The following is a 25,728-nucleotide window of genomic DNA, read 5'->3' as shown; positions in this document are numbered from 1 at the left end:
CTTCCAGGAAAGCTGAGCTGGGCTTGGAAAGCTGCTAGGAGTTCCGCCGGCGGGGGGGCCACCTGCTTCCCCTCCCCCGCCCGTGCTGACGGCTCTCTCCCTAAGCCAGCCTGGGCCTGGGCGGGGGCTGGGGCCGGCGGTGGCGCCCTCTAGCCTTCAATCACCAACTCTGGTTCTTCTTCAAAACGCAAAAATCTTTCGCCTTTTACTAAAGATTTCCGTGGAGAGGAACGGAACTGAGTTTCGTACCAATTTTTGTACGCTTCAGCTCGCTGAAGCTTCCTTGTCCTGGTGGAAAAAACAGAAGCAGCACAAAAAAAAAAAAAAAAAAAAAAAAAAAACCCAGATTTTTTTTTTTTTTTTTTTTAAAAGTCACTTGCCCACTGCCTTATCCAGCAAAGGAGGTAAGCCTCCCGCCTACTCATCCCCACTTCTCCTTTTTTGCCGCCGCCGCCGAAGAAGAAGACGACGACGACGACGACGCCGGCAGGAGCAGGTGACTCTGTCTTTGTACTTACAGTGCGGGCACTGTCAGGGGCACGCCAGGCATAAGTCCGGCTTGAGAGCAGGCCCGCTTCCCGGGGCCGGGCAGGCGGGACACGGGGCCCGCCAGCATCAGGGCGGCGACCTCTTGCCGCGCGCGGCGCCGGGTTTTCCCTCCGAAACGTCGTCAACCCTGCGGGGACAGGGTCCGCCGCGGCAAAGCGCATGATCCGGGGTGGCCGGATCAAACAAAGGGATGATTGTGGTTTCTGCTTCCTCCCCGCTGAGACTGGTGGGAGCTGGCTCTGGCTTGCATACATGCAAATGCGGCCGAAGGAACCCTGAATTCTGGGGGGTTTCCTGTTCCCCCACTTGTCTTTCTTCCCCTCACTCGCTCTGGCCGCTTTCCTTCCAGGAAAGCTGAGCTGGGCTTGGAAAGCTGCTAGGAGTTCCGCCGGCGGGGGGGCCACCTGCTTCCCCTCCCCCGCCCGTGCTGACGGCTCTCTCCCTAAGCCAGCCTGGGCCTGGGCGGGGGCTGGGGCCGGCGGTGGCGCCCTCTAGCCTTCAATCACCAACTCTGGTTCTTCTTCAAAACGCAAAAATCTTTCGCCTTTTACTAAAGATTTCCGTGGAGAGGAACGGAACTGAGTTTCGTACCAATTTTTGTACGCTTCAGCTCGCTGAAGCTTCCTTGTCCTGGTGGAAAAAACAGAAGCAGCACAAAAAAAAAAAAAAAAAAAAAAAAAAACCCAGATTTTTTTTTTTTTTTTTTTTAAAAGTCACTTGCCCACTGCCTTATCCAGCAAAGGAGGTAAGCCTCCCGCCTACTCATCCCCACTTCTCCTTTTTTGCCGCCGCCGCCGAAGAAGAAGACGACGACGACGACGCCGGCAGGAGCAGGTGACTCTGTCTTTGTACTTACAGTGCGGGCACTGTCAGGGGCACGCCAGGCATAAGTCCGGCTTGAGAGCAGGCCCGCTTCCCGGGGCCGGGCAGGCGGGACACGGGGCCCGCCAGCATCAGGGCGGCGACCTCTTGCCGCGCGCGGCGCCGGGTTTTCCCTCCGAAACGTCGTCAACCCTGCGGGGACAGGGTCCGCCGCGGCAAAGCGCATGATCCGGGGTGGCCGGATCAAACAAAGGGATGATTGTGGTTTCTGCTTCCTCCCCGCTGAGACTGGTGGGAGCTGGCTCTGGCTTGCATACATGCAAATGCGGCCGAAGGAACCCTGAATTCTGGGGGGTTTCCTGTTCCCCCACTTGTCTTTCTTCCCCTCACTCGCTCTGGCCGCTTTCCTTCCAGGAAAGCTGAGCTGGGCTTGGAAAGCTGCTAGGAGTTCCGCCGGCGGGGGGGCCACCTGCTTCCCCTCCCCCGCCCGTGCTGACGGCTCTCTCCCTAAGCCAGCCTGGGCCTGGGCGGGGGCTGGGGCCGGCGGTGGCGCCCTCTAGCCTTCAATCACCAACTCTGGTTCTTCTTCAAAACGCAAAAATCTTTCGCCTTTTACTAAAGATTTCCGTGGAGAGGAACGGAACTGAGTTTCGTACCAATTTTTGTACGCTTCAGCTCGCTGAAGCTTCCTTGTCCTGGTGGAAAAAACAGAAGCAGCACAAAAAAAAAAAAAAAAAAAAAAAAAAACCCAGATTTTTTTTTTTTTTTTTTTTAAAAGTCACTTGCCCACTGCCTTATCCAGCAAAGGAGGTAAGCCTCCCGCCTACTCATCCCCACTTCTCCTTTTTTGCCGCCGCCGCCGAAGAAGAAGACGACGACGACGACGCCGGCAGGAGCAGGTGACTCTGTCTTTGTACTTACAGTGCGGGCACTGTCAGGGGCACGCCAGGCATAAGTCCGGCTTGAGAGCAGGCCCGCTTCCCGGGGCCGGGCAGGCGGGACACGGGGCCCGCCAGCATCAGGGCGGCGACCTCTTGCCGCGCGCGGCGCCGGGTTTTCCCTCCGAAACGTCGTCAACCCTGCGGGGACAGGCTCCGCCGCGGCAAAGCGCATGATCCGGGGTGGCCGGATCAAACAAAGGGATGATTGTGGTTTCTGCTTCCTCCCCGCTGAGACTGGTGGGAGCTGGCTCTGGCTTGCATACATGCAAATGCGGCCGAAGGAACCCTGAATTCTGGGGGGTTTCCTGTTCCCCCACTTGTCTTTCTTCCCCTCACTCGCTCTGGCCGCTTTCCTTCCAGGAAAGCTGAGCTGGGCTTGGAAAGCTGCTAGGAGTTCCGCCGGCGGGGGGGCCACCTGCTTCCCCTCCCCCGCCCGTGCTGACGGCTCTCTCCCTAAGCCAGCCTGGGCCTGGGCGGGGGCTGGGGCCGGCGGTGGCGCCCTCTAGCCTTCAATCACCAACTCTGGTTCTTCTTCAAAACGCAAAAATCTTTCGCCTTTTACTAAAGATTTCCGTGGAGAGGAACGGAACTGAGTTTCGTACCAATTTTTGTACGCTTCAGCTCGCTGAAGCTTCCTTGTCCTGGTGGAAAAAACAGAAGCAGCACAAAAAAAAAAAAAAAAAAAAAAAAAAACCCAGATTTTTTTTTTTTTTTTTTTTAAAAGTCACTTGCCCACTGCCTTATCCAGCAAAGGAGGTAAGCCTCCCGCCTACTCATCCCCACTTCTCCTTTTTTGCCGCCGCCGCCGAAGAAGAAGACGACGACGACGACGCCGGCAGGAGCAGGTGACTCTGTCTTTGTACTTACAGTGCGGGCACTGTCAGGGGCACGCCAGGCATAAGTCCGGCTTGAGAGCAGGCCCGCTTCCCGGGGCCGGGCAGGCGGGACACGGGGCCCGCCAGCATCAGGGCGGCGACCTCTTGCCGCGCGCGGCGCCGGGTTTTCCCTCCGAAACGTCGTCAACCCTGCGGGGACAGGGTCCGCCGCGGCAAAGCGCATGATCCGGGGTGGCCGGATCAAACAAAGGGATGATTGTGGTTTCTGCTTCCTCCCCGCTGAGACTGGTGGGAGCTGGCTCTGGCTTGCATACATGCAAATGCGGCCGAAGGAACCCTGAATTCTGGGGGGTTTCCTGTTCCCCCACTTGTCTTTCTTCCCCTCACTCGCTCTGGCCGCTTTCCTTCCAGGAAAGCTGAGCTGGGCTTGGAAAGCTGCTAGGAGTTCCGCCGGCGGGGGGGCCACCTGCTTCCCCTCCCCCGCCCGTGCTGACGGCTCTCTCCCTAAGCCAGCCTGGGCCTGGGCGGGGGCTGGGGCCGGCGGTGGCGCCCTCTAGCCTTCAATCACCAACTCTGGTTCTTCTTCAAAACGCAAAAATCTTTCGCCTTTTACTAAAGATTTCCGTGGAGAGGAACGGAACTGAGTTTCGTACCAATTTTTGTACGCTTCAGCTCGCTGAAGCTTCCTTGTCCTGGTGGAAAAAACAGAAGCAGCACAAAAAAAAAAAAAAAAAAAAAAAAAAACCCAGATTTTTTTTTTTTTTTTTTTTAAAAGTCACTTGCCCACTGCCTTATCCAGCAAAGGAGGTAAGCCTCCCGCCTACTCATCCCCACTTCTCCTTTTTTGCCGCCGCCGCCGAAGAAGAAGACGACGACGACGACGACGCCGGCAGGAGCAGGTGACTCTGTCTTTGTACTTACAGTGCGGGCACTGTCAGGGGCACGCCAGGCATAAGTCCGGCTTGAGAGCAGGCCCGCTTCCCGGGGCCGGGCAGGCGGGACACGGGGCCCGCCAGCATCAGGGCGGCGACCTCTTGCCGCGCGCGGCGCCGGGTTTTCCCTCCGAAACGTCGTCAACCCTGCGGGGACAGGGTCCGCCGCGGCAAAGCGCATGATCCGGGGTGGCCGGATCAAACAAAGGGATGATTGTGGTTTCTGCTTCCTCCCCGCTGAGACTGGTGGGAGCTGGCTCTGGCTTGCATACATGCAAATGCGGCCGAAGGAACCCTGAATTCTGGGGGGTTTCCTGTTCCCCCACTTGTCTTTCTTCCCCTCACTCGCTCTGGCCGCTTTCCTTCCAGGAAAGCTGAGCTGGGCTTGGAAAGCTGCTAGGAGTTCCGCCGGCGGGGGGGCCACCTGCTTCCCCTCCCCCGCCCGTGCTGACGGCTCTCTCCCTAAGCCAGCCTGGGCCTGGGCGGGGGCTGGGGCCGGCGGTGGCGCCCTCTAGCCTTCAATCACCAACTCTGGTTCTTCTTCAAAACGCAAAAATCTTTCGCCTTTTACTAAAGATTTCCGTGGAGAGGAACGGAACTGAGTTTCGTACCAATTTTTGTACGCTTCAGCTCGCTGAAGCTTCCTTGTCCTGGTGGAAAAAACAGAAGCAGCACAAAAAAAAAAAAAAAAAAAAAAAAAAACCCAGATTTTTTTTTTTTTTTTTTTAAAAGTCACTTGCCCACTGCCTTATCCAGCAAAGGAGGTAAGCCTCCCGCCTACTCATCCCCACTTCTCCTTTTTTGCCGCCGCCGCCGAAGAAGAAGACGACGACGACGACGACGACGACGCCGGCAGGAGCAGGTGACTCTGTCTTTGTACTTACAGTGCGGGCACTGTCAGGGGCACGCCAGGCATAAGTCCGGCTTGAGAGCAGGCCCGCTTCCCGGGGCCGGGCAGGCGGGACACGGGGCCCGCCAGCATCAGGGCGGCGACCTCTTGCCGCGCGCGGCGCCGGGTTTTCCCTCCGAAACGTCGTCAACCCTGCGGGGACAGGGTCCGCCGCGGCAAAGCGCATGATCCGGGGTGGCCGGATCAAACAAAGGGATGATTGTGGTTTCTGCTTCCTCCCCGCTGAGACTGGTGGGAGCTGGCTCTGGCTTGCATACATGCAAATGCGGCCGAAGGAACCCTGAATTCTGGGGGGTTTCCTGTTCCCCCACTTGTCTTTCTTCCCCTCACTCGCTCTGGCCGCTTTCCTTCCAGGAAAGCTGAGCTGGGCTTGGAAAGCTGCTAGGAGTTCCGCCGGCGGGGGGGCCACCTGCTTCCCCTCCCCCGCCCGTGCTGACGGCTCTCTCCCTAAGCCAGCCTGGGCCTGGGCGGGGGCTGGGGCCGGCGGTGGCGCCCTCTAGCCTTCAATCACCAACTCTGGTTCTTCTTCAAAACGCAAAAATCTTTCGCCTTTTACTAAAGATTTCCGTGGAGAGGAACGGAACTGAGTTTCGTACCAATTTTTGTACGCTTCAGCTCGCTGAAGCTTCCTTGTCCTGGTGGAAAAAACAGAAGCAGCACAAAAAAAAAAAAAAAAAAAAAAAAAAACCCAGATTTTTTTTTTTTTTTTTTTTAAAAGTCACTTGCCCACTGCCTTATCCAGCAAAGGAGGTAAGCCTCCCGCCTACTCATCCCCACTTCTCCTTTTTTGCCGCCGCCGCCGAAGAAGAAGACGACGACGACGACGACGCCGGCAGGAGCAGGTGACTCTGTCTTTGTACTTACAGTGCGGGCACTGTCAGGGGCACGCCAGGCATAAGTCCGGCTTGAGAGCAGGCCCGCTTCCCGGGGCCGGGCAGGCGGGACACGGGGCCCGCCAGCATCAGGGCGGCGACCTCTTGCCGCGCGCGGCGCCGGGTTTTCCCTCCGAAACGTCGTCAACCCTGCGGGGACAGGCTCCGCCGCGGCAAAGCGCATGATCCGGGGTGGCCGGATCAAACAAAGGGATGATTGTGGTTTCTGCTTCCTCCCCGCTGAGACTGGTGGGAGCTGGCTCTGGCTTGCATACATGCAAATGCGGCCGAAGGAACCCTGAATTCTGGGGGGTTTCCTGTTCCCCCACTTGTCTTTCTTCCCCTCACTCGCTCTGGCCGCTTTCCTTCCAGGAAAGCTGAGCTGGGCTTGGAAAGCTGCTAGGAGTTCCGCCGGCGGGGGGGCCACCTGCTTCCCCTCCCCCGCCCGTGCTGACGGCTCTCTCCCTAAGCCAGCCTGGGCCTGGGCGGGGGCTGGGGCCGGCGGTGGCGCCCTCTAGCCTTCAATCACCAACTCTGGTTCTTCTTCAAAACGCAAAAATCTTTCGCCTTTTACTAAAGATTTCCGTGGAGAGGAACGGAACTGAGTTTCGTACCAATTTTTGTACGCTTCAGCTCGCTGAAGCTTCCTTGTCCTGGTGGAAAAAACAGAAGCAGCACAAAAAAAAAAAAAAAAAAAAAAAAAAACCCAGATTTTTTTTTTTTTTTTTTTTAAAAGTCACTTGCCCACTGCCTTATCCAGCAAAGGAGGTAAGCCTCCCGCCTACTCATCCCCACTTCTCCTTTTTTGCCGCCGCCGCCGAAGAAGAAGACGACGACGACGACGACGCCGGCAGGAGCAGGTGACTCTGTCTTTGTACTTACAGTGCGGGCACTGTCAGGGGCACGCCAGGCATAAGTCCGGCTTGAGAGCAGGCCCGCTTCCCGGGGCCGGGCAGGCGGGACACGGGGCCCGCCAGCATCAGGGCGGCGACCTCTTGCCGCGCGCGGCGCCGGGTTTTCCCTCCGAAACGTCGTCAACCCTGCGGGGACAGGGTCCGCCGCGGCAAAGCGCATGATCCGGGGTGGCCGGATCAAACAAAGGGATGATTGTGGTTTCTGCTTCCTCCCCGCTGAGACTGGTGGGAGCTGGCTCTGGCTTGCATACATGCAAATGCGGCCGAAGGAACCCTGAATTCTGGGGGGTTTCCTGTTCCCCCACTTGTCTTTCTTCCCCTCACTCGCTCTGGCCGCTTTCCTTCCAGGAAAGCTGAGCTGGGCTTGGAAAGCTGCTAGGAGTTCCGCCGGCGGGGGGGCCACCTGCTTCCCCTCCCCCGCCCGTGCTGACGGCTCTCTCCCTAAGCCAGCCTGGGCCTGGGCGGGGGCTGGGGCCGGCGGTGGCGCCCTCTAGCCTTCAATCACCAACTCTGGTTCTTCTTCAAAACGCAAAAATCTTTCGCCTTTTACTAAAGATTTCCGTGGAGAGGAACGGAACTGAGTTTCGTACCAATTTTTGTACGCTTCAGCTCGCTGAAGCTTCCTTGTCCTGGTGGAAAAAACAGAAGCAGCACAAAAAAAAAAAAAAAAAAAAAAAAAAACCCAGATTTTTTTTTTTTTTTTTTTTAAAAGTCACTTGCCCACTGCCTTATCCAGCAAAGGAGGTAAGCCTCCCGCCTACTCATCCCCACTTCTCCTTTTTTGCCGCCGCCGCCGAAGAAGAAGACGACGACGACGACGACGACGACGCCGGCAGGAGCAGGTGACTCTGTCTTTGTACTTACAGTGCGGGCACTGTCAGGGGCACGCCAGGCATAAGTCCGGCTTGAGAGCAGGCCCGCTTCCCGGGGCCGGGCAGGCGGGACACGGGGCCCGCCAGCATCAGGGCGGCGACCTCTTGCCGCGCGCGGCGCCGGGTTTTCCCTCCGAAACGTCGTCAACCCTGCGGGGACAGGGTCCGCCGCGGCAAAGCGCATGATCCGGGGTGGCCGGATCAAACAAAGGGATGATTGTGGTTTCTGCTTCCTCCCCGCTGAGACTGGTGGGAGCTGGCTCTGGCTTGCATACATGCAAATGCGGCCGAAGGAACCCTGAATTCTGGGGGGTTTCCTGTTCCCCCACTTGTCTTTCTTCCCCTCACTCGCTCTGGCCGCTTTCCTTCCAGGAAAGCTGAGCTGGGCTTGGAAAGCTGCTAGGAGTTCCGCCGGCGGGGGGGCCACCTGCTTCCCCTCCCCCGCCCGTGCTGACGGCTCTCTCCCTAAGCCAGCCTGGGCCTGGGCGGGGGCTGGGGCCGGCGGTGGCGCCCTCTAGCCTTCAATCACCAACTCTGGTTCTTCTTCAAAACGCAAAAATCTTTCGCCTTTTACTAAAGATTTCCGTGGAGAGGAACGGAACTGAGTTTCGTACCAATTTTTGTACGCTTCAGCTCGCTGAAGCTTCCTTGTCCTGGTGGAAAAAACAGAAGCAGCACAAAAAAAAAAAAAAAAAAAAAAAAAAACCCAGATTTTTTTTTTTTTTTTTTTTAAAAGTCACTTGCCCACTGCCTTATCCAGCAAAGGAGGTAAGCCTCCCGCCTACTCATCCCCACTTCTCCTTTTTTGCCGCCGCCGCCGAAGAAGAAGACGACGACGACGACGACGCCGGCAGGAGCAGGTGACTCTGTCTTTGTACTTACAGTGCGGGCACTGTCAGGGGCACGCCAGGCATAAGTCCGGCTTGAGAGCAGGCCCGCTTCCCGGGGCCGGGCAGGCGGGACACGGGGCCCGCCAGCATCAGGGCGGCGACCTCTTGCCGCGCGCGGCGCCGGGTTTTCCCTCCGAAACGTCGTCAACCCTGCGGGGACAGGCTCCGCCGCGGCAAAGCGCATGATCCGGGGTGGCCGGATCAAACAAAGGGATGATTGTGGTTTCTGCTTCCTCCCCGCTGAGACTGGTGGGAGCTGGCTCTGGCTTGCATACATGCAAATGCGGCCGAAGGAACCCTGAATTCTGGGGGGTTTCCTGTTCCCCCACTTGTCTTTCTTCCCCTCACTCGCTCTGGCCGCTTTCCTTCCAGGAAAGCTGAGCTGGGCTTGGAAAGCTGCTAGGAGTTCCGCCGGCGGGGGGGCCACCTGCTTCCCCTCCCCCGCCCGTGCTGACGGCTCTCTCCCTAAGCCAGCCTGGGCCTGGGCGGGGGCTGGGGCCGGCGGTGGCGCCCTCTAGCCTTCAATCACCAACTCTGGTTCTTCTTCAAAACGCAAAAATCTTTCGCCTTTTACTAAAGATTTCCGTGGAGAGGAACGGAACTGAGTTTCGTACCAATTTTTGTACGCTTCAGCTCGCTGAAGCTTCCTTGTCCTGGTGGAAAAAACAGAAGCAGCACAAAAAAAAAAAAAAAAAAAAAAAACCCAGATTTTTTTTTTTTTTTTTTTTTAAAAGTCACTTGCCCACTGCCTTATCCAGCAAAGGAGGTAAGCCTCCCGCCTACTCATCCCCACTTCTCCTTTTTTGCCGCCGCCGCCGAAGAAGAAGACGACGACGACGACGACGACGCCGGCAGGAGCAGGTGACTCTGTCTTTGTACTTACAGTGCGGGCACTGTCAGGGGCACGCCAGGCATAAGTCCGGCTTGAGAGCAGGCCCGCTTCCCGGGGCCGGGCAGGCGGGACACGGGGCCCGCCAGCATCAGGGCGGCGACCTCTTGCCGCGCGCGGCGCCGGGTTTTCCCTCCGAAACGTCGTCAACCCTGCGGGGACAGGGTCCGCCGCGGCAAAGCGCATGATCCGGGGTGGCCGGATCAAACAAAGGGATGATTGTGGTTTCTGCTTCCTCCCCGCTGAGACTGGTGGGAGCTGGCTCTGGCTTGCATACATGCAAATGCGGCCGAAGGAACCCTGAATTCTGGGGGGTTTCCTGTTCCCCCACTTGTCTTTCTTCCCCTCACTCGCTCTGGCCGCTTTCCTTCCAGGAAAGCTGAGCTGGGCTTGGAAAGCTGCTAGGAGTTCCGCCGGCGGGGGGGCCACCTGCTTCCCCTCCCCCGCCCGTGCTGACGGCTCTCTCCCTAAGCCAGCCTGGGCCTGGGCGGGGGCTGGGGCCGGCGGTGGCGCCCTCTAGCCTTCAATCACCAACTCTGGTTCTTCTTCAAAACGCAAAAATCTTTCGCCTTTTACTAAAGATTTCCGTGGAGAGGAACGGAACTGAGTTTCGTACCAATTTTTGTACGCTTCAGCTCGCTGAAGCTTCCTTGTCCTGGTGGAAAAAACAGAAGCAGCACAAAAAAAAAAAAAAAAAAAAAAAAAAACCCAGATTTTTTTTTTTTTTTTTTTAAAAGTCACTTGCCCACTGCCTTATCCAGCAAAGGAGGTAAGCCTCCCGCCTACTCATCCCCACTTCTCCTTTTTTGCCGCCGCCGCCGAAGAAGAAGACGACGACGACGACGACGCCGGCAGGAGCAGGTGACTCTGTCTTTGTACTTACAGTGCGGGCACTGTCAGGGGCACGCCAGGCATAAGTCCGGCTTGAGAGCAGGCCCGCTTCCCGGGGCCGGGCAGGCGGGACACGGGGCCCGCCAGCATCAGGGCGGCGACCTCTTGCCGCGCGCGGCGCCGGGTTTTCCCTCCGAAACGTCGTCAACCCTGCGGGGACAGGGTCCGCCGCGGCAAAGCGCATGATCCGGGGTGGCCGGATCAAACAAAGGGATGATTGTGGTTTCTGCTTCCTCCCCGCTGAGACTGGTGGGAGCTGGCTCTGGCTTGCATACATGCAAATGCGGCCGAAGGAACCCTGAATTCTGGGGGGTTTCCTGTTCCCCCACTTGTCTTTCTTCCCCTCACTCGCTCTGGCCGCTTTCCTTCCAGGAAAGCTGAGCTGGGCTTGGAAAGCTGCTAGGAGTTCCGCCGGCGGGGGGGCCACCTGCTTCCCCTCCCCCGCCCGTGCTGACGGCTCTCTCCCTAAGCCAGCCTGGGCCTGGGCGGGGGCTGGGGCCGGCGGTGGCGCCCTCTAGCCTTCAATCACCAACTCTGGTTCTTCTTCAAAACGCAAAAATCTTTCGCCTTTTACTAAAGATTTCCGTGGAGAGGAACGGAACTGAGTTTCGTACCAATTTTTGTACGCTTCAGCTCGCTGAAGCTTCCTTGTCCTGGTGGAAAAAACAGAAGCAGCACAAAAAAAAAAAAAAAAAAAAAAAAAAAACCCAGATTTTTTTTTTTTTTTTTTTAAAAGTCACTTGCCCACTGCCTTATCCAGCAAAGGAGGTAAGCCTCCCGCCTACTCATCCCCACTTCTCCTTTTTTGCCGCCGCCGCCGAAGAAGACGACGACGACGACGACGACGACGCCGGCAGGAGCAGGTGACTCTGTCTTTGTACTTACAGTGCGGGCACTGTCAGGGGCACGCCAGGCATAAGTCCGGCTTGAGAGCAGGCCCGCTTCCCGGGGCCGGGCAGGCGGGACACGGGGCCCGCCAGCATCAGGGCGGCGACCTCTTGCCGCGCGCGGCGCCGGGTTTTCCCTCCGAAACGTCGTCAACCCTGCGGGGACAGGGTCCGCCGCGGCAAAGCGCATGATCCGGGGTGGCCGGATCAAACAAAGGGATGATTGTGGTTTCTGCTTCCTCCCCGCTGAGACTGGTGGGAGCTGGCTCTGGCTTGCATACATGCAAATGCGGCCGAAGGAACCCTGAATTCTGGGGGGTTTCCTGTTCCCCCACTTGTCTTTCTTCCCCTCACTCGCTCTGGCCGCTTTCCTTCCAGGAAAGCTGAGCTGGGCTTGGAAAGCTGCTAGGAGTTCCGCCGGCGGGGGGGCCACCTGCTTCCCCTCCCCCGCCCGTGCTGACGGCTCTCTCCCTAAGCCAGCCTGGGCCTGGGCGGGGGCTGGGGCCGGCGGTGGCGCCCTCTAGCCTTCAATCACCAACTCTGGTTCTTCTTCAAAACGCAAAAATCTTTCGCCTTTTACTAAAGATTTCCGTGGAGAGGAACGGAACTGAGTTTCGTACCAATTTTTGTACGCTTCAGCTCGCTGAAGCTTCCTTGTCCTGGTGGAAAAAACAGAAGCAGCACAAAAAAAAAAAAAAAAAAAAAAAAAAACCCAGATTTTTTTTTTTTTTTTTTTTAAAAGTCACTTGCCCACTGCCTTATCCAGCAAAGGAGGTAAGCCTCCCGCCTACTCATCCCCACTTCTCCTTTTTTGCCGCCGCCGCCGAAGAAGAAGACGACGACGACGACGCCGGCAGGAGCAGGTGACTCTGTCTTTGTACTTACAGTGCGGGCACTGTCAGGGGCACGCCAGGCATAAGTCCGGCTTGAGAGCAGGCCCGCTTCCCGGGGCCGGGCAGGCGGGACACGGGGCCCGCCAGCATCAGGGCGGCGACCTCTTGCCGCGCGCGGCGCCGGGTTTTCCCTCCGAAACGTCGTCAACCCTGCGGGGACAGGGTCCGCCGCGGCAAAGCGCATGATCCGGGGTGGCCGGATCAAACAAAGGGATGATTGTGGTTTCTGCTTCCTCCCCGCTGAGACTGGTGGGAGCTGGCTCTGGCTTGCATACATGCAAATGCGGCCGAAGGAACCCTGAATTCTGGGGGGTTTCCTGTTCCCCCACTTGTCTTTCTTCCCCTCACTCGCTCTGGCCGCTTTCCTTCCAGGAAAGCTGAGCTGGGCTTGGAAAGCTGCTAGGAGTTCCGCCGGCGGGGGGGCCACCTGCTTCCCCTCCCCCGCCCGTGCTGACGGCTCTCTCCCTAAGCCAGCCTGGGCCTGGGCGGGGGCTGGGGCCGGCGGTGGCGCCCTCTAGCCTTCAATCACCAACTCTGGTTCTTCTTCAAAACGCAAAAATCTTTCGCCTTTTACTAAAGATTTCCGTGGAGAGGAACGGAACTGAGTTTCGTACCAATTTTTGTACGCTTCAGCTCGCTGAAGCTTCCTTGTCCTGGTGGAAAAAACAGAAGCAGCACAAAAAAAAAAAAAAAAAAAAAAAAAAACCCAGATTTTTTTTTTTTTTTTTTTTAAAAGTCACTTGCCCACTGCCTTATCCAGCAAAGGAGGTAAGCCTCCCGCCTACTCATCCCCACTTCTCCTTTTTTGCCGCCGCCGCCGAAGAAGAAGACGACGACGACGACGACGCCGGCAGGAGCAGGTGACTCTGTCTTTGTACTTACAGTGCGGGCACTGTCAGGGGCACGCCAGGCATAAGTCCGGCTTGAGAGCAGGCCCGCTTCCCGGGGCCGGGCAGGCGGGACACGGGGCCCGCCAGCATCAGGGCGGCGACCTCTTGCCGCGCGCGGCGCCGGGTTTTCCCTCCGAAACGTCGTCAACCCTGCGGGGACAGGGTCCGCCGCGGCAAAGCGCATGATCCGGGGTGGCCGGATCAAACAAAGGGATGATTGTGGTTTCTGCTTCCTCCCCGCTGAGACTGGTGGGAGCTGGCTCTGGCTTGCATACATGCAAATGCGGCCGAAGGAACCCTGAATTCTGGGGGGTTTCCTGTTCCCCCACTTGTCTTTCTTCCCCTCACTCGCTCTGGCCGCTTTCCTTCCAGGAAAGCTGAGCTGGGCTTGGAAAGCTGCTAGGAGTTCCGCCGGCGGGGGGGCCACCTGCTTCCCCTCCCCCGCCCGTGCTGACGGCTCTCTCCCTAAGCCAGCCTGGGCCTGGGCGGGGGCTGGGGCCGGCGGTGGCGCCCTCTAGCCTTCAATCACCAACTCTGGTTCTTCTTCAAAACGCAAAAATCTTTCGCCTTTTACTAAAGATTTCCGTGGAGAGGAACGGAACTGAGTTTCGTACCAATTTTTGTACGCTTCAGCTCGCTGAAGCTTCCTTGTCCTGGTGGAAAAAACAGAAGCAGCACAAAAAAAAAAAAAAAAAAAAAAAAAAACCCAGATTTTTTTTTTTTTTTTTTTTAAAAGTCACTTGCCCACTGCCTTATCCAGCAAAGGAGGTAAGCCTCCCGCCTACTCATCCCCACTTCTCCTTTTTTGCCGCCGCCGCCGAAGAAGAAGACGACGACGACGACGACGACGCCGGCAGGAGCAGGTGACTCTGTCTTTGTACTTACAGTGCGGGCACTGTCAGGGGCACGCCAGGCATAAGTCCGGCTTGAGAGCAGGCCCGCTTCCCGGGGCCGGGCAGGCGGGACACGGGGCCCGCCAGCATCAGGGCGGCGACCTCTTGCCGCGCGCGGCGCCGGGTTTTCCCTCCGAAACGTCGTCAACCCTGCGGGGACAGGGTCCGCCGCGGCAAAGCGCATGATCCGGGGTGGCCGGATCAAACAAAGGGATGATTGTGGTTTCTGCTTCCTCCCCGCTGAGACTGGTGGGAGCTGGCTCTGGCTTGCATACATGCAAATGCGGCCGAAGGAACCCTGAATTCTGGGGGGTTTCCTGTTCCCCCACTTGTCTTTCTTCCCCTCACTCGCTCTGGCCGCTTTCCTTCCAGGAAAGCTGAGCTGGGCTTGGAAAGCTGCTAGGAGTTCCGCCGGCGGGGGGGCCACCTGCTTCCCCTCCCCCGCCCGTGCTGACGGCTCTCTCCCTAAGCCAGCCTGGGCCTGGGCGGGGGCTGGGGCCGGCGGTGGCGCCCTCTAGCCTTCAATCACCAACTCTGGTTCTTCTTCAAAACGCAAAAATCTTTCGCCTTTTACTAAAGATTTCCGTGGAGAGGAACGGAACTGAGTTTCGTACCAATTTTTGTACGCTTCAGCTCGCTGAAGCTTCCTTGTCCTGGTGGAAAAAACAGAAGCAGCACAAAAAAAAAAAAAAAAAAAAAAAAAAACCCAGATTTTTTTTTTTTTTTTTTTTAAAAGTCACTTGCCCACTGCCTTATCCAGCAAAGGAGGTAAGCCTCCCGCCTACTCATCCCCACTTCTCCTTTTTTGCCGCCGCCGCCGAAGAAGAAGACGACGACGACGACGCCGGCAGGAGCAGGTGACTCTGTCTTTGTACTTACAGTGCGGGCACTGTCAGGGGCACGCCAGGCATAAGTCCGGCTTGAGAGCAGGCCCGCTTCCCGGGGCCGGGCAGGCGGGACACGGGGCCCGCCAGCATCAGGGCGGCGACCTCTTGCCGCGCGCGGCGCCGGGTTTTCCCTCCGAAACGTCGTCAACCCTGCGGGGACAGGCTCCGCCGCGGCAAAGCGCATGATCCGGGGTGGCCGGATCAAACAAAGGGATGATTGTGGTTTCTGCTTCCTCCCCGCTGAGACTGGTGGGAGCTGGCTCTGGCTTGCATACATGCAAATGCGGCCGAAGGAACCCTGAATTCTGGGGGGTTTCCTGTTCCCCCACTTGTCTTTCTTCCCCTCACTCGCTCTGGCCGCTTTCCTTCCAGGAAAGCTGAGCTGGGCTTGGAAAGCTGCTAGGAGTTCCGCCGGCGGGGGGGCCACCTGCTTCCCCTCCCCCGCCCGTGCTGACGGCTCTCTCCCTAAGCCAGCCTGGGCCTGGGCGGGGGCTGGGGCCGGCGGTGGCGCCCTCTAGCCTTCAATCACCAACTCTGGTTCTTCTTCAAAACGCAAAAATCTTTCGCCTTTTACTAAAGATTTCCGTGGAGAGGAACGGAACTGAGTTTCGTACCAATTTTTGTACGCTTCAGCTCGCTGAAGCTTCCTTGTCCTGGTGGAAAAAACAGAAGCAGCACAAAAAAAAAAAAAAAAAAAAAAAACCCAGATTTTTTTTTTTTTTTTTTTTAAAAGTCACTTGCCCACTGCCTTATCCAGCAAAGGAGGTAAGCCTCCCGCCTACTCATCCCCACTTCTCCTTTTTTGCCGCCGCCGCCGAAGAAGAAGACGACGACGACGACGACGACGCCGGCAGGAGCAGGTGACTCTGTCTTTGTACTTACAGTGCGGGCACTGTCAGGGGCACGCCAGGCATAAGTCCGGCTTGAGAGCAGGCCCGCTTCCCGGGGCCGGGCAGGCGGGACACGGGGCCCGCCAGCATCAGGGCGGCGACCTCTTGCCGCGCGCGGCGCCGGGTTTTCCCTCCGAAACGTCGTCAACCCTGCGGGGACAGGGTCCGCCGCGGCAAAGCGCATGATCCGGGGTGGCCGGATCAAACAAAGGGATGATTGTGGTTTCTGCTTCCTCCCCGCTGAGACTGGTGGGAGCTGGCTCTGGCTTGCATACATGCAAATGCGGCCGAAGGAACCCTGAATTCTGGGGGGTTTCCTGTTCCCCCACTTGTCTTTCTTCCCCTCACTCGCTCTGGCCGCTTTCCTTCCAGGAAAGCTGAGCTGGGCTTGGAAAGCTGCTAGGAGTTCCGCCGGCGGGGGGGCCACCTGCTTCCCCTCCCCCGCCCGTGCTGACGGCTCTCTCCCTAAGCCAGCCTGGGCCTGGGCGGGGGCTGGGGCCGGCGGTGGCGCCCTCTAGCCTTCAATCACCAACTCTGGTTCTTCTTCAAAACGCAAAAATCTTTCGCCTTTTACTAAAGATTTCCGTGGAGAGGAACGGAACTGAGTTTCGTACCAATTTTTGTACGCTTCAGCTCGCTGAAGCTTCCTTGTCCTGGTGGAAAAAACAGAAGCAGCACAAAAAAAAAAAAAAAAAAAAAAAAAAACCCAGATTTTTTTTTTTTTTTTTTTTAAAAGTCACTTGCCCACTGCCTTATCCAGCAAAGGAGGTAAGCCTCCCGCCTACTCATCCCCACTTCTCCTTTTTTGCCGCCGCCGCCGAAGAAGAAGACGACGACGACGACGACGCCGGCAGGAGCAGGTGACTCTGTCTTTGTACTTACAGTGCGGGCACTGTCAGGGGCACGCCAGGCATAAGTCCGGCTTGAGAGCAGGCCCGCTTCCCGGGGCCGGGCAGGCGGGACACGGGGCCCGCCAGCATCAGGGCGGCGACCTCTTGCCGCGCGCGGCGCCGGGTTTTCCCTCCGAAACGTCGTCAACCCTGCGGGGACAGGGTCCGCCGCGGCAAAGCGCATGATCCGGGGTGGCCGGATCAAACAAAGGGATGATTGTGGTTTCTGCTTCCTCCCCGCTGAGACTGGTGGGAGCTGGCTCTGGCTTGCATACATGCAAATGCGGCCGAAGGAACCCTGAATTCTGGGGGGTTTCCTGTTCCCCCACTTGTCTTTCTTCCCCTCACTCGCTCTGGCCGCTTTCCTTCCAGGAAAGCTGAGCTGGGCTTGGAAAGCTGCTAGGAGTTCCGCCGGCGGGGGGGCCACCTGCTTCCCCTCCCCCGCCCGTGCTGACGGCTCTCTCCCTAAGCCAGCCTGGGCCTGGGCGGGGGCTGGGGCCGGCGGTGGCGCCCTCTAGCCTTCAATCACCAACTCTGGTTCTTCTTCAAAACGCAAAAATCTTTCGCCTTTTACTAAAGATTTCCGTGGAGAGGAACGGAACTGAGTTTCGTACCAATTTTTGTACGCTTCAGCTCGCTGAAGCTTCCTTGTCCTGGTGGAAAAAACAGAAGCAGCACAAAAAAAAAAAAAAAAAAAAAAAAAAACCCAGATTTTTTTTTTTTTTTTTTTTAAAAGTCACTTGCCCACTGCCTTATCCAGCAAAGGAGGTAAGCCTCCCGCCTACTCATCCCCACTTCTCCTTTTTTGCCGCCGCCGCCGAAGAAGAAGACGACGACGACGACGACGACGCCGGCAGGAGCAGGTGACTCTGTCTTTGTACTTACAGTGCGGGCACTGTCAGGGGCACGCCAGGCATAAGTCCGGCTTGAGAGCAGGCCCGCTTCCCGGGGCCGGGCAGGCGGGACACGGGGCCCGCCAGCATCAGGGCGGCGACCTCTTGCCGCGCGCGGCGCCGGGTTTTCCCTCCGAAACGTCGTCAACCCTGCGGGGACAGGGTCCGCCGCGGCAAAGCGCATGATCCGGGGTGGCCGGATCAAACAAAGGGATGATTGTGGTTTCTGCTTCCTCCCCGCTGAGACTGGTGGGAGCTGGCTCTGGCTTGCATACATGCAAATGCGGCCGAAGGAACCCTGAATTCTGGGGGGTTTCCTGTTCCCCCACTTGTCTTTCTTCCCCTCACTCGCTCTGGCCGCTTTCCTTCCAGGAAAGCTGAGCTGGGCTTGGAAAGCTGCTAGGAGTTCCGCCGGCGGGGGGGCCACCTGCTTCCCCTCCCCCGCCCGTGCTGACGGCTCTCTCCCTAAGCCAGCCTGGGCCTGGGCGGGGGCTGGGGCCGGCGGTGGCGCCCTCTAGCCTTCAATCACCAACTCTGGTTCTTCTTCAAAACGCAAAAATCTTTCGCCTTTTACTAAAGATTTCCGTGGAGAGGAACGGAACTGAGTTTCGTACCAATTTTTGTACGCTTCAGCTCGCTGAAGCTTCCTTGTCCTGGTGGAAAAAACAGAAGCAGCACAAAAAAAAAAAAAAAAAAAAAAAAAAAACCCAGATTTTTTTTTTTTTTTTTTTAAAAGTCACTTGCCCACTGCCTTATCCAGCAAAGGAGGTAAGCCTCCCGCCTACTCATCCCCACTTCTCCTTTTTTGCCGCCGCCGCCGAAGAAGAAGACGACGACGACGACGACGCCGGCAGGAGCAGGTGACTCTGTCTTTGTACTTACAGTGCGGGCACTGTCAGGGGCACGCCAGGCATAAGTCCGGCTTGAGAGCAGGCCCGCTTCCCGGGGCCGGGCAGGCGGGACACGGGGCCCGCCAGCATCAGGGCGGCGACCTCTTGCCGCGCGCGGCGCCGGGTTTTCCCTCCGAAACGTCGTCAACCCTGCGGGGACAGGGTCCGCCGCGGCAAAGCGCATGATCCGGGGTGGCCGGATCAAACAAAGGGATGATTGTGGTTTCTGCTTCCTCCCCGCTGAGACTGGTGGGAGCTGGCTCTGGCTTGCATACATGCAAATGCGGCCGAAGGAACCCTGAATTCTGGGGGGTTTCCTGTTCCCCCACTTGTCTTTCTTCCCCTCACTCGCTCTGGCCGCTTTCCTTCCAGGAAAGCTGAGCTGGGCTTGGAAAGCTGCTAGGAGTTCCGCCGGCGGGGGGGCCACCTGCTTCCCCTCCCCCGCCCGTGCTGACGGCTCTCTCCCTAAGCCAGCCTGGGCCTGGGCGGGGGCTGGGGCCGGCGGTGGCGCCCTCTAGCCTTCAATCACCAACTCTGGTTCTTCTTCAAAACGCAAAAATCTTTCGCCTTTTACTAAAGATTTCCGTGGAGAGGAACGGAACTGAGTTTCGTACCAATTTTTGTACGCTTCAGCTCGCTGAAGCTTCCTTGTCCTGGTGGAAAAAACAGAAGCAGCACAAAAAAAAAAAAAAAAAAAAAAAAAACCCAGATTTTTTTTTTTTTTTTTTTTAAAAGTCACTTGCCCACTGCCTTATCCAGCAAAGGAGGTAAGCCTCCCGCCTACTCATCCCCACTTCTCCTTTTTTGCCGCCGCCGCCGAAGAAGAAGACGACGACGACGACGACGACGCCGGCAGGAGCAGGTGACTCTGTCTTTGTACTTACAGTGCGGGCACTGTCAGGGGCACGCCAGGCATAAGTCCGGCTTGAGAGCAGGCCCGCTTCCCGGGGCCGGGCAGGCGGGACACGGGGCCCGCCAGCATCAGGGCGGCGACCTCTTGCCGCGCGCGGCGCCGGGTTTTCCCTCCGAAACGTCGTCAACCCTGCGGGGACAGGGTCCGCCGCGGCAAAGCGCATGATCCGGGGTGGCCGGATCAAACAAAGGGATGATTGTGGTTTCTGCTTCCTCCCCGCTGAGACTGGTGGGAGCTGGCTCTGGCTTGCATACATGCAAATGCGGCCGAAGGAACCCTGAATTCTGGGGGGTTTCCTGTTCCCCCACTTGTCTTTCTTCCCCTCACTCGCTCTGGCCGCTTTCCTTCCAGGAAAGCTGAGCTGGGCTTGGAAAGCTGCTAGGAGTTCCGCCGGCGGGGGGGCCACCTGCTTCCCCTCCCCCGCCCGTGCTGACGGCTCTCTCCCTAAGCCAGCCTGGGCCTGGGCGGGGGCTGGGGCCGGCGGTGGCGCCCTCTAGCCTTCAATCACCAACTCTGGTTCTTCTTCAAAACGCAAAAATCTTTCGCCTTTTACTAAAGATTTCCGTGGAGAGGAACGGAACTGAGTTTCGTACCAATTTTTGTACGCTTCAGCTCGCTGAAGCTTCCTTGTCCTGGTGGAAAAAACAGAAGCAGCACAAAAAAAAAAAAAAAAAAAAAAAAAAACCCAGATTTTTTTTTTTTTTTTTTTTAAAAGTCACTTGCCCACTGCCTTATCCAGCAAAGGAGGTAAGCCTCCCGCCTACTCATCCCCACTTCTCCTTTTTTGCCGCCGCCGCCGAAGAAGAAGACGACGACGACGACGCCGGCAGGAGCAGGTGACTCTGTCTTTGTACTTACAGTGCGGGCACTGTCAGGGGCACGCCAGGCATAAGTCCGGCTTGAGAGCAGGCCCGCTTCCCGGGGCCGGGCAGGCGGGACACGGGGCCCGCCAGCATCAGGGCGGCGACCTCTTGCCGCGCGCGGCGCCGGGTTTTCCCTCCGAAACGTCGTCAACCCTGCGGGGACAGGCTCCGCCGCGGCAAAGCGCATGATCCGGGGTGGCCGGATCAAACAAAGGGATGATTGTGGTTTCTGCTTCCTCCCCGCTGAGACTGGTGGGAGCTGGCTCTGGCTTGCATACATGCAAATGCGGCCGAAGGAACCCTGAATTCTGGGGGGTTTCCTGTTCCCCCACTTGTCTTTCTTCCCCTCACTCGCTCTGGCCGCTTTCCTTCCAGGAAAGCTGAGCTGGGCTTGGAAAGCTGCTAGGAGTTCCGCCGGCGGGGGGGCCACCTGCTTCCCCTCCCCCGCCCGTGCTGACGGCTCTCTCCCTAAGCCAGCCTGGGCCTGGGCGGGGGCTGGGGCCGGCGGTGGCGCCCTCTAGCCTTCAATCACCAACTCTGGTTCTTCTTCAAAACGCAAAAATCTTTCGCCTTTTACTAAAGATTTCCGTGGAGAGGAACGGAACTGAGTTTCGTACCAATTTTTGTACGCTTCAGCTCGCTGAAGCTTCCTTGTCCTGGTGGAAAAAACAGAAGCAGCACAAAAAAAAAAAAAAAAAAAAAAAAAAACCCAGATTTTTTTTTTTTTTTTTTTTAAAAGTCACTTGCCCACTGCCTTATCCAGCAAAGGAGGTAAGCCTCCCGCCTACTCATCCCCACTTCTCCTTTTTTGCCGCCGCCGCCGAAGAAGAAGAGACGACGACGACGACGACGCCGGCAGGAGCAGGTGACTCTGTCTTTGTACTTACAGTGCGGGCACTGTCAGGGGCACGCCAGGCATAAGTCCGGCTTGAGAGCAGGCCCGCTTCCCGGGGCCGGGCAGGCGGGACACGGGGCCCGCCAGCATCAGGGCGGCGACCTCTTGCCGCGCGCGGCGCCGGGTTTTCCCTCCGAAACGTCGTCAACCCTGCGGGGACAGGGTCCGCCGCGGCAAAGCGCATGATCCGGGGTGGCCGGATCAAACAAAGGGATGATTGTGGTTTCTGCTTCCTCCCCGCTGAGACTGGTGGGAGCTGGCTCTGGCTTGCATACATGCAAATGCGGCCGAAGGAACCCTGAATTCTGGGGGGTTTCCTGTTCCCCCACTTGTCTTTCTTCCCCTCACTCGCTCTGGCCGCTTTCCTTCCAGGAAAGCTGAGCTGGGCTTGGAAAGCTGCTAGGAGTTCCGCCGGCGGGGGGGCCACCTGCTTCCCCTCCCCCGCCCGTGCTGACGGCTCTCTCCCTAAGCCAGCCTGGGCCTGGGCGGGGGCTGGGGCCGGCGGTGGCGCCCTCTAGCCTTCAATCACCAACTCTGGTTCTTCTTCAAAACGCAAAAATCTTTCGCCTTTTACTAAAGATTTCCGTGGAGAGGAACGGAACTGAGTTTCGTACCAATTTTTGTACGCTTCAGCTCGCTGAAGCTTCCTTGTCCTGGTGGAAAAAACAGAAGCAGCACAAAAAAAAAAAAAAAAAAAAAAAAAAACCCAGATTTTTTTTTTTTTTTTTTTAAAAGTCACTTGCCCACTGCCTTATCCAGCAAAGGAGGTAAGCCTCCCGCCTACTCATCCCCACTTCTCCTTTTTTGCCGCCGCCGCCGAAGAAGAAGACGACGACGACGACGACGCCGGCAGGAGCAGGTGACTCTGTCTTTGTACTTACAGTGCGGGCACTGTCAGGGGCACGCCAGGCATAAGTCCGGCTTGAGAGCAGGCCCGCTTCCCGGGGCCGGGCAGGCGGGACACGGGGCCCGCCAGCATCAGGGCGGCGACCTCTTGCCGCGCGCGGCGCCGGGTTTTCCCTCCGAAACGTCGTCAACCCTGCGGGGACAGGGTCCGCCGCGGCAAAGCGCATGATCCGGGGTGGCCGGATCAAACAAAGGGATGATTGTGGTTTCTGCTTCCTCCCCGCTGAGACTGGTGGGAGCTGGCTCTGGCTTGCATACATGCAAATGCGCGGCCGAAGGAACCCTGAATTCTGGGGGGTTTCCTGTTCCCCCACTTGTCTTTCTTCCCCTCACTCGCTCTGGCCGCTTTCCTTCCAGGAAAGCTGAGCTGGGCTTGGAAAGCTGCTAGGAGTTCCGCCGGCGGGGGGGCCACCTGCTTCCCCTCCCCCGCCCGTGCTGACGGCTCTCTCCCTAAGCCAGCCTGGGCCTGGGCGGGGGCTGGGGCCGGCGGTGGCGCCCTCTAGCCTTCAATCACCAACTCTGGTTCTTCTTCAAAACGCAAAAATCTTTCGCCTTTTACTAAAGATTTCCGTGGAGAGGAACGGAACTGAGTTTCGTACCAATTTTTGTACGCTTCAGCTCGCTGAAGCTTCCTTGTCCTGGTGGAAAAAACAGAAGCAGCACAAAAAAAAAAAAAAAAAAAAAAAAAAACCCAGATTTTTTTTTTTTTTTTTTTTAAAAGTCACTTGCCCACTGCCTTATCCAGCAAAGGAGGTAAGCCTCCCGCCTACTCATCCCCACTTCTCCTTTTTTGCCGCCGCCGCCGAAGAAGAAGACGACGACGACGACGACGCCGGCAGGAGCAGGTGACTCTGTCTTTGTACTTACAGTGCGGGCACTGTCAGGGGCACGCCAGGCATAAGTCCGGCTTGAGAGCAGGCCCGCTTCCCGGGGCCGGGCAGGCGGGACACGGGGCCCGCCAGCATCAGGGCGGCGACCTCTTGCCGCGCGCGGCGCCGGGTTTTCCCTCCGAAACGTCGTCAACCCTGCGGGGACAGGCTCCGCCGCGGCAAAGCGCATGATCCGGGGTGGCCGGATCAAACAAAGGGATGATTGTGGTTTCTGCTTCCTCCCCGCTGAGACTGGTGGGAGCTGGCTCTGGCTTGCATACATGCAAATGCGGCCGAAGGAACCCTGAATTCTGGGGGGTTTCCTGTTCCCCCACTTGTCTTTCTTCCCCTCACTCGCTCTGGCCGCTTTCCTTCCAGGAAAGCTGAGCTGGGCTTGGAAAGCTGCTAGGAGTTCCGCCGGCGGGGGGGCCACCTGCTTCCCCTCCCCCGCCCGTGCTGACGGCTCTCTCCCTAAGCCAGCCTGGGCCTGGGCGGGGGCTGGGGCCGGCGGTGGCGCCCTCTAGCCTTCAATCACCAACTCTGGTTCTTCTTCAAAACGCAAAAATCTTTCGCCTTTTACTAAAGATTTCCGTGGAGAGGAACGGAACTGAGTTTCGTACCAATTTTTGTACGCTTCAGCTCGCTGAAGCTTCCTTGTCCTGGTGGAAAAAACAGAAGCAGCACAAAAAAAAAAAAAAAAAAAAAAAAAAACCCAGATTTTTTTTTTTTTTTTTTTTAAAAGTCACTTGCCCACTGCCTTATCCAGCAAAGGAGGTAAGCCTCCCGCCTACTCATCCCCACTTCTCCTTTTTTGCCGCCGCCGCCGAAGAAGAAGACGACGACGACGACGACGACGCCGGCAGGAGCAGGTGACTCTGTCTTTGTACTTACAGTGCGGGCACTGTCAGGGGCACGCCAGGCATAAGTCCGGCTTGAGAGCAGGCCCGCTTCCCGGGGCCGGGCAGGCGGGACACGGGGCCCGCCAGCATCAGGGCGGCGACCTCTTGCCGCGCGCGGCGCCGGGTTTTCCCTCCGAAACGTCGTCAACCCTGCGGGGACAGGGTCCGCCGCGGCAAAGCGCATGATCCGGGGTGGCCGGATCAAACAAAGGGATGATTGTGGTTTCTGCTTCCTCCCCGCTGAGACTGGTGGGAGCTGGCTCTGGCTTGCATACATGCAAATGCGGCCGAAGGAACCCTGAATTCTGGGGGGTTTCCTGTTCCCCCACTTGTCTTTCTTCCCCTCACTCGCTCTGGCCGCTTTCCTTCCAGGAAAGCTGAGCTGGGCTTGGAAAGCTGCTAGGAGTTCCGCCGGCGGGGGGGCCACCTGCTTCCCCTCCCCCGCCCGTGCTGACGGCTCTCTCCCTAAGCCAGCCTGGGCCTGGGCGGGGGCTGGGGCCGGCGGTGGCGCCCTCTAGCCTTCAATCACCAACTCTGGTTCTTCTTCAAAACGCAAAAATCTTTCGCCTTTTACTAAAGATTTCCGTGGAGAGGAACGGAACTGAGTTTCGTACCAATTTTTGTACGCTTCAGCTCGCTGAAGCTTCCTTGTCCTGGTGGAAAAAACAGAAGCAGCACAAAAAAAAAAAAAAAAAAAAAAAAAAACCCAGATTTTTTTTTTTTTTTTTTTTAAAAGTCACTTGCCCACTGCCTTATCCAGCAAAGGAGGTAAGCCTCCCGCCTACTCATCCCCACTTCTCCTTTTTTGCCGCCGCCGCCGAAGAAGAAGACGACGACGACGACGACGCCGGCAGGAGCAGGTGACTCTGTCTTTGTACTTACAGTGCGGGCACTGTCAGGGGCACGCCAGGCATAAGTCCGGCTTGAGAGCAGGCCCGCTTCCCGGGGCCGGGCAGGCGGGACACGGGGCCCGCCAGCATCAGGGCGGCGACCTCTTGCCGCGCGCGGCGCCGGGTTTTCCCTCCGAAACGTCGTCAACCCTGCGGGGACAGGCTCCGCCGCGGCAAAGCGCATGATCCGGGGTGGCCGGATCAAACAAAGGGATGATTGTGGTTTCTGCTTCCTCCCCGCTGAGACTGGTGGGAGCTGGCTCTGGCTTGCATACATGCAAATGCGGCCGAAGGAACCCTGAATTCTGGGGGGTTTCCTGTTCCCCCACTTGTCTTTCTTCCCCTCACTCGCTCTGGCCGCTTTCCTTCCAGGAAAGCTGAGCTGGGCTTGGAAAGCTGCTAGGAGTTCCGCCGGCGGGGGGGCCACCTGCTTCCCCTCCCCCGCCCGTGCTGACGGCTCTCTCCCTAAGCCAGCCTGGGCCTGGGCGGGGGCTGGGGCCGGCGGTGGCGCCCTCTAGCCTTCAATCACCAACTCTGGTTCTTCTTCAAAACGCAAAAATCTTTCGCCTTTTACTAAAGATTTCCGTGGAGAGGAACGGAACTGAGTTTCGTACCAATTTTTGTACGCTTCAGCTCGCTGAAGCTTCCTTGTCCTGGTGGAAAAAACAGAAGCAGCACAAAAAAAAAAAAAAAAAAAAAAAAACCCAGATTTTTTTTTTTTTTTTTTTTTAAAAGTCACTTGCCCACTGCCTTATCCAGCAAAGGAGGTAAGCCTCCCGCCTACTCATCCCCACTTCTCCTTTTTTGCCGCCGCCGCCGAAGAAGAAGACGACGACGACGACGACGACGCCGGCAGGAGCAGGTGACTCTGTCTTTGTACTTACAGTGCGGGCACTGTCAGGGGCACGCCAGGCATAAGTCCGGCTTGAGAGCAGGCCCGCTTCCCGGGGCCGGGCAGGCGGGACACGGGGCCCGCCAGCATCAGGGCGGCGACCTCTTGCCGCGCGCGGCGCCGGGTTTTCCCTCCGAAACGTCGTCAACCCTGCGGGGACAGGGTCCGCCGCGGCAAAGCGCATGATCCGGGGTGGCCGGATCAAACAAAGGGATGATTGTGGTTTCTGCTTCCTCCCCGCTGAGACTGGTGGGAGCTGGCTCTGGCTTG

General features: G+C 57.8%; 29 non-coding genes across 29 annotated transcripts; all 29 read left to right on the top strand.

Annotated features, from left to right (window-relative positions):
• Nucleotides 1–164: 164 nt before the first annotated feature.
• On the top strand, nt 165–280 carry LOC140123198 (U5 spliceosomal RNA). The gene has a single exon (XR_011854533.1). It is a non-coding gene; the product is annotated as a U5 spliceosomal RNA (small nuclear RNA).
• Nucleotides 281–1,055: 775 nt separating this feature from the next.
• Nucleotides 1,056–1,171, top strand: LOC140123196 (U5 spliceosomal RNA). The gene has a single exon (XR_011854531.1). It is a non-coding gene; the product is annotated as a U5 spliceosomal RNA (small nuclear RNA).
• Nucleotides 1,172–1,942: 771 nt separating this feature from the next.
• On the top strand, nt 1,943–2,058 carry LOC140123195 (U5 spliceosomal RNA). Its single transcript, XR_011854530.1, has one exon. It is a non-coding gene; the product is annotated as a U5 spliceosomal RNA (small nuclear RNA).
• A 771-nt stretch (nt 2,059–2,829) lies between these two features.
• On the top strand, nt 2,830–2,945 carry LOC140123194 (U5 spliceosomal RNA). The gene has a single exon (XR_011854529.1). It is a non-coding gene; the product is annotated as a U5 spliceosomal RNA (small nuclear RNA).
• Nucleotides 2,946–3,716: 771 nt separating this feature from the next.
• Nucleotides 3,717–3,832, top strand: LOC140123193 (U5 spliceosomal RNA). The gene has a single exon (XR_011854528.1). It is a non-coding gene; the product is annotated as a U5 spliceosomal RNA (small nuclear RNA).
• A 774-nt stretch (nt 3,833–4,606) lies between these two features.
• LOC140123192 (U5 spliceosomal RNA) lies at nt 4,607–4,722 on the top strand. Its single transcript, XR_011854527.1, has one exon. It is a non-coding gene; the product is annotated as a U5 spliceosomal RNA (small nuclear RNA).
• Nucleotides 4,723–5,501: 779 nt separating this feature from the next.
• LOC140123191 (U5 spliceosomal RNA) lies at nt 5,502–5,617 on the top strand. Its single transcript, XR_011854526.1, has one exon. It is a non-coding gene; the product is annotated as a U5 spliceosomal RNA (small nuclear RNA).
• A 774-nt stretch (nt 5,618–6,391) lies between these two features.
• On the top strand, nt 6,392–6,507 carry LOC140123190 (U5 spliceosomal RNA). Its single transcript, XR_011854525.1, has one exon. It is a non-coding gene; the product is annotated as a U5 spliceosomal RNA (small nuclear RNA).
• Nucleotides 6,508–7,281: 774 nt separating this feature from the next.
• On the top strand, nt 7,282–7,397 carry LOC140123189 (U5 spliceosomal RNA). Its single transcript, XR_011854524.1, has one exon. It is a non-coding gene; the product is annotated as a U5 spliceosomal RNA (small nuclear RNA).
• A 780-nt stretch (nt 7,398–8,177) lies between these two features.
• LOC140123188 (U5 spliceosomal RNA) lies at nt 8,178–8,293 on the top strand. The gene has a single exon (XR_011854523.1). It is a non-coding gene; the product is annotated as a U5 spliceosomal RNA (small nuclear RNA).
• Nucleotides 8,294–9,067: 774 nt separating this feature from the next.
• Nucleotides 9,068–9,183, top strand: LOC140123187 (U5 spliceosomal RNA). Its single transcript, XR_011854522.1, has one exon. It is a non-coding gene; the product is annotated as a U5 spliceosomal RNA (small nuclear RNA).
• Nucleotides 9,184–9,958: 775 nt separating this feature from the next.
• LOC140123185 (U5 spliceosomal RNA) lies at nt 9,959–10,074 on the top strand. The gene has a single exon (XR_011854520.1). It is a non-coding gene; the product is annotated as a U5 spliceosomal RNA (small nuclear RNA).
• Nucleotides 10,075–10,847: 773 nt separating this feature from the next.
• LOC140123184 (U5 spliceosomal RNA) lies at nt 10,848–10,963 on the top strand. Its single transcript, XR_011854519.1, has one exon. It is a non-coding gene; the product is annotated as a U5 spliceosomal RNA (small nuclear RNA).
• Nucleotides 10,964–11,740: 777 nt separating this feature from the next.
• On the top strand, nt 11,741–11,856 carry LOC140123183 (U5 spliceosomal RNA). Its single transcript, XR_011854518.1, has one exon. It is a non-coding gene; the product is annotated as a U5 spliceosomal RNA (small nuclear RNA).
• Nucleotides 11,857–12,627: 771 nt separating this feature from the next.
• Nucleotides 12,628–12,743, top strand: LOC140123182 (U5 spliceosomal RNA). The gene has a single exon (XR_011854517.1). It is a non-coding gene; the product is annotated as a U5 spliceosomal RNA (small nuclear RNA).
• A 774-nt stretch (nt 12,744–13,517) lies between these two features.
• Nucleotides 13,518–13,633, top strand: LOC140123181 (U5 spliceosomal RNA). The gene has a single exon (XR_011854516.1). It is a non-coding gene; the product is annotated as a U5 spliceosomal RNA (small nuclear RNA).
• A 777-nt stretch (nt 13,634–14,410) lies between these two features.
• Nucleotides 14,411–14,526, top strand: LOC140123180 (U5 spliceosomal RNA). Its single transcript, XR_011854515.1, has one exon. It is a non-coding gene; the product is annotated as a U5 spliceosomal RNA (small nuclear RNA).
• Nucleotides 14,527–15,297: 771 nt separating this feature from the next.
• Nucleotides 15,298–15,413, top strand: LOC140123179 (U5 spliceosomal RNA). Its single transcript, XR_011854514.1, has one exon. It is a non-coding gene; the product is annotated as a U5 spliceosomal RNA (small nuclear RNA).
• A 774-nt stretch (nt 15,414–16,187) lies between these two features.
• LOC140123178 (U5 spliceosomal RNA) lies at nt 16,188–16,303 on the top strand. Its single transcript, XR_011854513.1, has one exon. It is a non-coding gene; the product is annotated as a U5 spliceosomal RNA (small nuclear RNA).
• A 774-nt stretch (nt 16,304–17,077) lies between these two features.
• On the top strand, nt 17,078–17,193 carry LOC140123177 (U5 spliceosomal RNA). The gene has a single exon (XR_011854512.1). It is a non-coding gene; the product is annotated as a U5 spliceosomal RNA (small nuclear RNA).
• Nucleotides 17,194–17,970: 777 nt separating this feature from the next.
• On the top strand, nt 17,971–18,086 carry LOC140123176 (U5 spliceosomal RNA). The gene has a single exon (XR_011854511.1). It is a non-coding gene; the product is annotated as a U5 spliceosomal RNA (small nuclear RNA).
• Nucleotides 18,087–18,860: 774 nt separating this feature from the next.
• Nucleotides 18,861–18,976, top strand: LOC140123174 (U5 spliceosomal RNA). The gene has a single exon (XR_011854509.1). It is a non-coding gene; the product is annotated as a U5 spliceosomal RNA (small nuclear RNA).
• A 776-nt stretch (nt 18,977–19,752) lies between these two features.
• LOC140123173 (U5 spliceosomal RNA) lies at nt 19,753–19,868 on the top strand. Its single transcript, XR_011854508.1, has one exon. It is a non-coding gene; the product is annotated as a U5 spliceosomal RNA (small nuclear RNA).
• Nucleotides 19,869–20,639: 771 nt separating this feature from the next.
• On the top strand, nt 20,640–20,755 carry LOC140123171 (U5 spliceosomal RNA). The gene has a single exon (XR_011854507.1). It is a non-coding gene; the product is annotated as a U5 spliceosomal RNA (small nuclear RNA).
• Nucleotides 20,756–21,531: 776 nt separating this feature from the next.
• On the top strand, nt 21,532–21,647 carry LOC140123170 (U5 spliceosomal RNA). Its single transcript, XR_011854506.1, has one exon. It is a non-coding gene; the product is annotated as a U5 spliceosomal RNA (small nuclear RNA).
• A 775-nt stretch (nt 21,648–22,422) lies between these two features.
• Nucleotides 22,423–22,538, top strand: LOC140123169 (U5 spliceosomal RNA). Its single transcript, XR_011854505.1, has one exon. It is a non-coding gene; the product is annotated as a U5 spliceosomal RNA (small nuclear RNA).
• A 774-nt stretch (nt 22,539–23,312) lies between these two features.
• On the top strand, nt 23,313–23,428 carry LOC140123168 (U5 spliceosomal RNA). The gene has a single exon (XR_011854504.1). It is a non-coding gene; the product is annotated as a U5 spliceosomal RNA (small nuclear RNA).
• A 777-nt stretch (nt 23,429–24,205) lies between these two features.
• On the top strand, nt 24,206–24,321 carry LOC140123167 (U5 spliceosomal RNA). Its single transcript, XR_011854503.1, has one exon. It is a non-coding gene; the product is annotated as a U5 spliceosomal RNA (small nuclear RNA).
• Nucleotides 24,322–25,095: 774 nt separating this feature from the next.
• LOC140123166 (U5 spliceosomal RNA) lies at nt 25,096–25,211 on the top strand. Its single transcript, XR_011854502.1, has one exon. It is a non-coding gene; the product is annotated as a U5 spliceosomal RNA (small nuclear RNA).
• Nucleotides 25,212–25,728: the final 517 nt, after the last annotated feature.

This window comes from Engystomops pustulosus, chromosome 3, assembly GCF_040894005.1.
Source record: "Engystomops pustulosus chromosome 3, aEngPut4.maternal, whole genome shotgun sequence".
NCBI lineage: Eukaryota > Metazoa > Chordata > Amphibia > Anura > Leptodactylidae > Engystomops > Engystomops pustulosus.
This window is presented reverse-complemented; position numbering and strand designations above follow the sequence as displayed.